Below are 9,355 nucleotides of genomic sequence, written 5' to 3' on the forward strand. Positions count from 1 at the left end.
GTGTTTAAACCGTCCCAGGGTTCAAATAAGAGGAACAGACCGCTATGAGGCAGTGTAAAGGGGTTATAACATCAGTGGAAAGTAACTAAGTACATTTACCCAAGTGCTTACATGCTTTTCTGGGTGAAATCTGGCCCATTTTTACACTTGAGAGCTGTAAAAACACCATATACACATTTCTTTTAGCTGGATTTCCCCCCTTATGCATGGCCGTAGCTACCATTGAGGACACCGAGGTCATGTCCTCGGTATTTTTTTCTTGAAGTTTTGTTTAATTGTGAAGTGAAAATAGCCGACGAGACAATTATCCTTGCATCAACGGACCGTCATGTGACACGTACTTGAAGATTCCCCTGCCATGTCAAAACGAAAGTATCCGGCTATAGCCAGCGGTGGAGTGAAGCCTTGAAATCGCCAGAAATATGTTGTCTACATTTGTGAATTGGACTTGACCCGATTTTGCAAACTGTTCATTCATTGGATGAACCCTTTTCTCCCTTTCCCAGCAGGCCGTGCTCCATTCCACATTTTAAGAACAAACAAAGAAAATAATATATTGCAGTTATAATTTTTAAATATACAACCATGGAAGTTGTAGAATACTGAAATAGGAGTTGATTTAAGTTGCACAATTGGAAATGATAAGAAAGAACTGGACCACAAGAATGACCATGATTGAGAAATGCACAGCAAGAAAGCAGTATAAATACATTATGGATTAAACAAAACAGTAGTATAAATTGTAGTCTCATTTTTGACCTCGGTATTTGAAAAATCCTGGCTACGGCCTTGCCCTTATGTGACCCTGAATATACAAAAATGGACATAAAATGCAGAATTCTACATTTCACTTGCAGCTTTAGTTACTTTTCAGATGGAGATTTGACGCAATGGATAATATAACAAGCTTTTAAAATACAACACATTGTTAAAGGTTAAACCAGAGGACGTCTTACAAAAAGCAGTGTGTAGTCGGGCTCACATTTCAGATATCTACTGGCGTTTTTCCACTATACAGTTCTAGCACTACTAGACTCTACTCTACTCGGTTTGGTACCAGGTACGCCGTTTTCCATTACTTCATAGTACCTCCTCAACATGGGCGGGGTCGTCATAGCACGGCTGCGCAAAACTGCCATGACATCGTTTTATACACGACACAAACACGTCTGCACCTCGTCGAAGGACCACGGTGTAGTTTTGCGCATAGGAGCCATGTTTACTCGCGTGAAACTCCTTGTAACTATTGTTGCCGGTATTTAAAAAGGGCGGGGTTTGATTCTTGTGTGGGAAGTCGCGGTCTTGACTCTTCCAGTGACTCTCTGACCAATCAGCGGCCGTCAGTCTGTTGACGTCACATTTTAGTATCGGCTTGGCTCGCTTGCAACCTCGCCAGAGCAGGTACTAAAAAAGTACCAGGTACCAGGCACTATCCCTGATGAAAAAGCAAAAAAAAACGAGTAGACTCGAGTCGAGCCGAGTAGTGCTAGAACTGTATAATGGAAAAGCCCCATATGAGCTGTTTGTTTTTTCTTCTCCTCTCTCCCATTAATCATCTCACCACCTCTCACATGTATCTGCTGACCCTTTGGAGGGGCCCCACCCCTAGGTTGGGAACCACTGGACTAAACTAGCTAACTGTATATAAAGTAGTGTAAACTAGCTCCACCTCCAGCAGCTACAACAGTAACATGCAGCTCTAACACTGATGCTTCACTATTAATAATCTAATGATGTCATAATAATAATATATCAGTCAGAGGACCAAACCACTACTGTTACTGTAATACTGCATACTACATCACTCATAATACTGCAGTACTTTTACTGTAATACTGCATACTACATCGCTCATAATAATGCAGTACTTTTACTGTAATACTGCATACTACATCAAGCTCATAATACTTATGTACTGTAAGCTACTTTTATTGTTGTTGGCTGGAGTATTTATACATTGTTATACTGGTACTTATACTAAAATAAATGAGTACTTCTTCTACCAGTGGATTATACATGTATTTTAAAGCTGTGGTTATGAACCTACTTCTTTGTCTGATTCATCTTGTTTTTCTTATAAGGCACCATTTCACACCAGTCACCTGGTTCAAGTATGTATGGTATGCAAGCTGTTGTCTATTGAGATCTATTGTACTCAATACAATCTGCTACAACAGGCTGTGGCAGTTTATCTTGACCTATAGTATTTGGCAGTGGTCAAAGAACTATTCGAAGCATTTACTTTAAGTCCCTCTCCACTCAAAAATGTCTTTGTCTTCTTGTTCCTACAGTTGAATGTTTGGACGTCACTGTGCAGATTTTGACACTAGAAAAATGCTGAAAGAAGACTTTTTTTTTTCCTGTGTTCATTAAAATTCTGAACGAGCAGGATTTGTGACATTGTGACTTATTCTTGGTTCAATATTTAAATTACTCCATAAAACACAAAAGTCCTGCATTCAAAAATAATTTGAATGAACGTGCAGAAGCATTATCAGAAAAATGTAGAGAAGGTGAAAGCACTCATTATAGATAACGGCACATGTTAGTGTTTTAATTTCATTGGTGCTGGGACTGAAATTATGATTTTTTTTCTTATTTTGATGAAATATAATGAAATATGGGGAATTGAAACAGATCTATTATAGATTATTAGAGATGAATTGTTGAGTGTTGGACACTCCTCTTTTAACAAACAGCTGATTGAGGCAGTACTGGTGTCAGCTGGTATATAAGAGCTCTTAGCTGTCATGAAGTGTCTTTTCTTTGGTTTTGTAGCCACACAGTTGATCACTGAGTTACAGTCTTTTATTAATATTAACCCCTGTATACGTCGTCCGGTAAGAATCGTTTGTAAAAGGACATAAAATGCTAAAAATCAAGAAATCAGTGGACTGAGTGATGTCTGAATCACCTTTAAAACAACAATAAGGGAGCAAATATGTGGATTAAAAATGACCCTTTCAGTTGGTTCATTGTTATTGATGTACAGTATTGGGGAATTACTAGTTTTAAAAATCTACATGAACTTATTAATACATTTTCAAATGAGAGATAAATGTTGCTTTATAAGAAATGATCTCCCTTATAAATCATGTCAGTATCCATGAAAAACAGCTGGACTTAGATGTTGGTGCTTAATAGGAACATTTACCCTAACAGCTAACCAGCTTGGTTAGAAAATAAGGAAAGTCATCAAATGCAATGTTACATTACTTTGATTAAGTAATTGAAATAGTTACATTACTTATTACATTTTAAATAGGCTAACTAGTAATCTGTTACCTATTACATTTCCAAAGTAACCTTCCCAACCCTGCTGATGTGAACTTTTCAGGACCAGGACTACAAGATTCAAAATTACAAGATACTGGATCATGATTTCCTATTAATCAAATTATGTAGACCCAAATCATATGGAGTAAAACTGAGGCTTTTGGTGCCTGCTTTGCCTGGTTGGTAGTCCAGCATCTGGACACTCGTCTCTTGTATCTGAGCACTGACTCAGGAGGACTCTTTACGGTTTGGTGTCGGTTACCAAAATGAGAAAAGCTGAAATGATCCTGGCTGTGCCACTGAGGGGCCTTCGAGCCCGTGGAGAAAATGTTCCAGTCGTGGCTGTCAGTCCCATCTGTCGTCAACATCCGCTGACTTGGCCTCCAGCGCTGCGAGCTAAAGATGAGCTGTCCCTCTTTCTCATTGGATGGCTCCCCGTGACTCTATTCACATCCACAATGCATGCGGCTCTTTTCATATAGGCTTTTCCCAAAGAGTGCACTTGACCTTATTCACATCCTGTCGTCTCTGTGTCTCCCTTGCATCGCTTGCTGCATGGATAAAAGTGCTTATAGAAACCAGAGTCCTGCTTTTAGCTCCAGCACTTTCTCCCTCTTCACCTAAAGTGTGCTGCAGTTGGCGGTGGAGGACGCAGATACTGTCTATCACCTTCTCCCCCGAGCACCTCTGTGGAGAGCCTCAGAGAGAGAAAGAGCTGCATAATTTAACTGAGATATCTCACTTCTACCTTTTTTCTTTTCACTTAACAGGCTTTATGAGTGAGTCAAAGCGTTAAGCTGGAGAGTTTTCAGCCTCAAACATTTCAAAGGGGAAAGCAGCTGACATTAAAAAATTAAAACACACTTTCCATGCAGAGAGGAACTGTTACAGTGTTAATGCACAGAAATGGACTCCATCGCTGCATTCATCATGTGCTGCAGGAAAGGTCGCACCCATACTGTGCTTAATAACATGATTTAACACACTTCAATTACAACAATTGTCGATGTTTAGGCTGGTAGTCATGGCAACGTAGTAGAAGAGTTTTCTACTGTAGGACTCAGAGGTCATGTCTTTTAGTTCTTTTCACTTTTCTTTGATTGAATTACATATATCTTTGTCATATATTTTGTATGTATTAATTTGCATCTTATGAAGCACTTTGTTACCCTGGTTTTTAAAGGGTTTTTTTTATCTTGTCTTATCTCATCTTATCTTGTCTTATCTTATCTAGGAGGGAATTTGGGGGCTTGGGGAACCCAGGGTGAATTTAAATTCAACATTGGTATATATTTTAGAGGCTGATTCCAGCATATTTTTAACCTGCTTTCACATCAATAACTAAATAAAGGCAGCATGCAGAGTCCAGTGAAAACCACGACTCTCCACATTTGTTAATGTTGAATTGTTCAGTTAAACGTTTGGAATAAATCTTCCTTTATGGGTTTGAGGAAATTTTCCCACTTCTTTGGCACAAATGTATTACTATTTTAATATATCATTCAAATTGGATAATTTTAAGAATTAATTAATTTAATACATTTTCACAAAGCTTTGAAAATTGAACTTTAATATTTATTCACGGCCTTGAAAAGAGCAGCTTGACTGAAACATTCTCAACACAAGGTCTCTCTCTACTTTTTTGAGGCTCTCAGTCATATCCTCTGGCCTTCCTTTGCAGGTGAAGTCTGATCGGTTGTCATGGAGATGGCAGTTATCGTGTGTTGTAAGGTCTATAATGCGGCTTTGGGAAAAGAAAGAAAAAAAACAAGTAAGTTGGTCCTTGTGTTGAGAATTTATTTGGCAAGTTAAACCTGCATTGCCGTCTGGTACTGAGCAGGTAGTGTTCAATGGCTTTTTACAGCTTTTCTCTGAAAACAGCTGCCTGCTGCGGCCCAAAAACAACTCTATGAGAGCGCTGAGAGCGAACCCAAACAGTAAAGTTGCAGCTGGAAGGGCTAAACAATGAGCTGAAACTCACTATAAAGCTCCATGAAGCCGATGGGATGTTTGTACAGCCTCCAAAATGACCATAAAGTTTAATCCACACCTCTCTAAAACAGCTTTGTTGAACTTGTCAGCAAACAGTTACTTTTTTTTTTACAACATTATCATTCATTTAGAGTCGTGTTGCTGTCCACCTGCTGAATGTAAGTCCAATATTCACTTTCTTTTAGCTCTGTTTTTGCTCTCTACTAACTCCTGAGGGAAATATCTAAATGCTCCATTATGTTCACCAGCTTGTCTACAGCTAACTGTGTCAGGTAGCCAATGAAAGTTACATATATGTAAATAAGGTTCCCAGAGCTGAGCTAAACCATTTTAAAGTGCATGACTTCATCCCAATCTCTTTGGGCCGAGCAGGAATGGCAGGAATATTTTTGCTGGACAGTTTTTCCGCGACATTTTAGGGGTTTTGAAGGACTTTATAAAACTGATATATTATCACCTTTTAAGTTGATATGTTGAACTTGTAAGCAAACAGTTGCCTATATTTCCACATCCAGCAGTTACTAATCAATGTTATCATTCATTTGGAGTCGTGTTTCTGTCCACCTGCTGAATGTAAGTCCAATATTCACTCTTTTAGCTCTGTTTTTGCTCTCTACTAACTCCTGAGGGAAATATCAGGCTCTTTAGCTGCTAAATGCTCCACTATGTTCACCAGCTAGTCTATAGCTAACTGTGTCTGTTTGCTGTTTGGTGCTGAGCAGGTAGTGTGCAGTGGGCTTTTTACTGCTTTTTCTCTAAAAACAACACTATGAGAGCACTGAGAGTGAACCAAAGCAGTAAAGTTGCAGTCAGACGGCTAAACAATGAGATGAAACTCACTATAACGCTCTGTAAAGCCGAAGGGAGCTGAAGAGTCACTGATAATTCTCTGTAGGTTCATCACTACGAGACACAAACACATTACTCATAGTGGCGGCTGTGGCTCAGGAAGTAGAACAGGTCATCCACCAATCGGAGGATTGGCGGTTCGATACCTGGCTCCTGTAGTCCACATGTCGATGTGTCCTTAGGCAAGATACTTAACCCCAAGTTGCTCCCAATAGCTGCTCCAATGGTGTATGAATGGGTGAATGTGACATGTAGAATAAAAGTGCTTTGAAAAATATAAGTTATAGCAATTTGGAGATGAATTTAAATCTGGTGAAGTTTCACATAAAAAATAGATTTCTTTTCTAACAACTGCAACATCAACGGTATCACTTAAATATCCAACATTTTCAAAAATGATGCCACACACACACCAATGTTTATTTTCTTCTCTCTTTTGTTTTTTTCTTCTTTTTTTTACTGAAAACGCTGAGCTAGTAGCCAGCTTCAGCTTCAGGGTACTGAGAAATAGAATGAGCAAAATACACCTGGGCATTTCAACAAATAAACACAGGTAGACAGGTAGAGATCGAGATCGGTCACGGCAGATATACACACTTGTGAGGCAGGGCATGATGAAGGATCAAATATTGTAGTTGATGAAAGTAACTCAACAGTAGTTTTCTCTCTTATAGTATGAATCAAACCTTTTTCCTTTCAATGCCAACATATTAATCACAGATAGAAGATGAATGAGTGCCACAGAAATACCTTTTTTCCACATTAAAGAGGAGTAACGTTTCCCTTTTTCAGTTGCTTTCTTTCCATTTCAATATGTTTAAAAAAAAATCATCTGTACATTTCTGAGGATGTTTTTTTCTTTGGTGTATTTTTCCTACTTTTTGTGAATATCTGTCCAAATGTAAACGACTATATGTAATGAAATCCTTCATAAAAGAGGAATAAATGCCAAACAGTGGCCTTATTATAAACCAGAATATAATGCAGATCCAGGACATGTTGTGCTTTGAGTACGAAGCAGCTGAGATCAATGTCACATCCTTCCTGCTAGATTCATATATCGTAGCTCGGTGATTGAAAACAGGAGTCGAGTGGCGTTTTTGGGAAATGTAGGAAAAATGACTGTCAAAGGGAATGCATAGGACACTTAAAACAGAAACAGGAGGATTTGTTTTACGAATTGAGTTTGAAATGTGAACAGTCAATTTTATAACAGCAAGCAAAAATATTCAGTTTGATCCATGTGGACACAACAATGACCAAGACTTATTATTGTTCCCACTAAAAAAAAGGTCAGATCCTTTGAAGTGCTTCTCTGTTAAATATTTAAAAGCATAAAAACCATCATGTTAGAGGAGTGACCAGAAAATTACATAACGTGACGCTAATTCTTCTTTAAATCTGGGGCTTAAACTGCAGACTGCCTGTAAAACTGGTAGGCAAGTGTGTGAATGAGATTGTACCATGGATGTATTAAGTAGAACTGGATACTGTGTTCAGAGATGGCATCTAATCATTCCTATTCAAAGTTGTTCAGTGGCGTATGAAGCCAAAAAATGTCTGCCATGTTTCTACAGGCTTCCTCATGCTCCCATGTTTTGGGCCTCATAGAGTATGTGGCTCTTTTTAAGACTTTAAAATGTTATTGGATCGAAAGAATCAAAATTTGATAATAAAGCGAGTCATTTAATGGGATTTGTGACACAGAAAAATAAGTGTGCTTTTTTAGAGCCACTATTTTTCCGATGATTGTGGGAAAAATACATGGATGTAGAATCAGAGCTGTATTTTCCCCAGTGGTCACTTGCGGTATTGCAGCAAAAAAATCCCCCTGCAGCTCAAAAAGCTTTTCCCCCATAGACCACCATTGTAAAAGAGATGTCTGTAAAACGGTTGATAGGACACCTCGAACTGCAGACAAGATCAATTATGACTCTTTCTATTATACTTTTTTTTTTTAAATCCATGCAGGTTTTATATCTGTAAAACTTTCCATGAGCCGAGAAGAGCTATTTAAAAATCTGTGACAGTGTAAAGTCTGTGGGCCGAGTGGGATTTTGAGGGCAGGGCCAGCAGGGGAAACTTGACTGTGCATATTCAGTGAGCTGCATAATCTGGGAGCAAACCTGGAAGCATATTTGTTGGGCACAATTTTCAGTACTATATCCAGCTCTTATAATACATTCATGGAAAATGATTTTTGGACCAGTGTGTGTCATGTGACGAACCAGGAAGTTGTAATGTAGCAGTTTGGCTTCATAGCCCAGCACTGTTCTCGGGGGCTTGGATTGTACAAGTCGTGATAGGTCAATTAATAGAAATAACTATTAAATCCACATTTTTAATCAGCTTGACCTAAATGAGATTACCTGATAAAAAAAGCTTCTATACACTCACCAAGCAATTTATTACGAACACCTGTGCAAGCTAATGCCATCCAATATAACAGCTCTGCAATAAAATCTACTTTTTACGAAGCTTATACATTTTCAGTTCTTGTTAACATTGAAAAGTGATCATTCTACTTTATGTTTATTATTGTTGTCCACTCCATTAACATACATGAGGGGGGCAAAATATTAGGAACCATTTTCAATATAATGCACCTGACACCCCACCATGACCTCAATAATAAACATAAAGCTGAATTATCACCTTTCTAACAATGTCACTAAAACCTAAAACATGTAAATTCTTAAAAGCTGAATTTATAGCAAAGCTGTTGTATTGGATTATATTACATTGGACAGTTGTTCCTAATAAAGTGCTTGATGAGTGTATTTCTTCAATCAACATGACAAACTTTAAGTTAGTCCCCTCTAATAGAAAATCAGCTGTCATGAATATAATATCAGACTGAATTATTGAAGTGAGACTAAATTAAAACAGCCACTTTGATTCAGTTTTTGATTTACCTTTCAGCTAATGAAAAGTTTTTAGTAAGGCCCAAATAATGAGTCACGATACAAATGGATCGATCAGCAGTTAAGACACCATCAATACATTCAAACGTTGGGGTGCTCATGCTCCAGAAACACTTCTATCATAAGAATTAAATATTGATTTAAATGTTTTAATCAAATTTCACGTCAGTTGTGTAATTTTCATTAGTATTAGCACTGTACCTAACTTAACAGTGGATTATTGTTCTTCTCAGGCAGATGAACCAAACAGTCTGTAGGTTAGTGGATGTTTTATGACGTAAATTTCACCTGACCTTGCGTTTATCAGTCCTCCA

This window comes from Scomber scombrus, chromosome 2 (assembly GCF_963691925.1).
Source record: "Scomber scombrus chromosome 2, fScoSco1.1, whole genome shotgun sequence".
Taxonomy (NCBI): domain Eukaryota; kingdom Metazoa; phylum Chordata; class Actinopteri; order Scombriformes; family Scombridae; genus Scomber; species Scomber scombrus.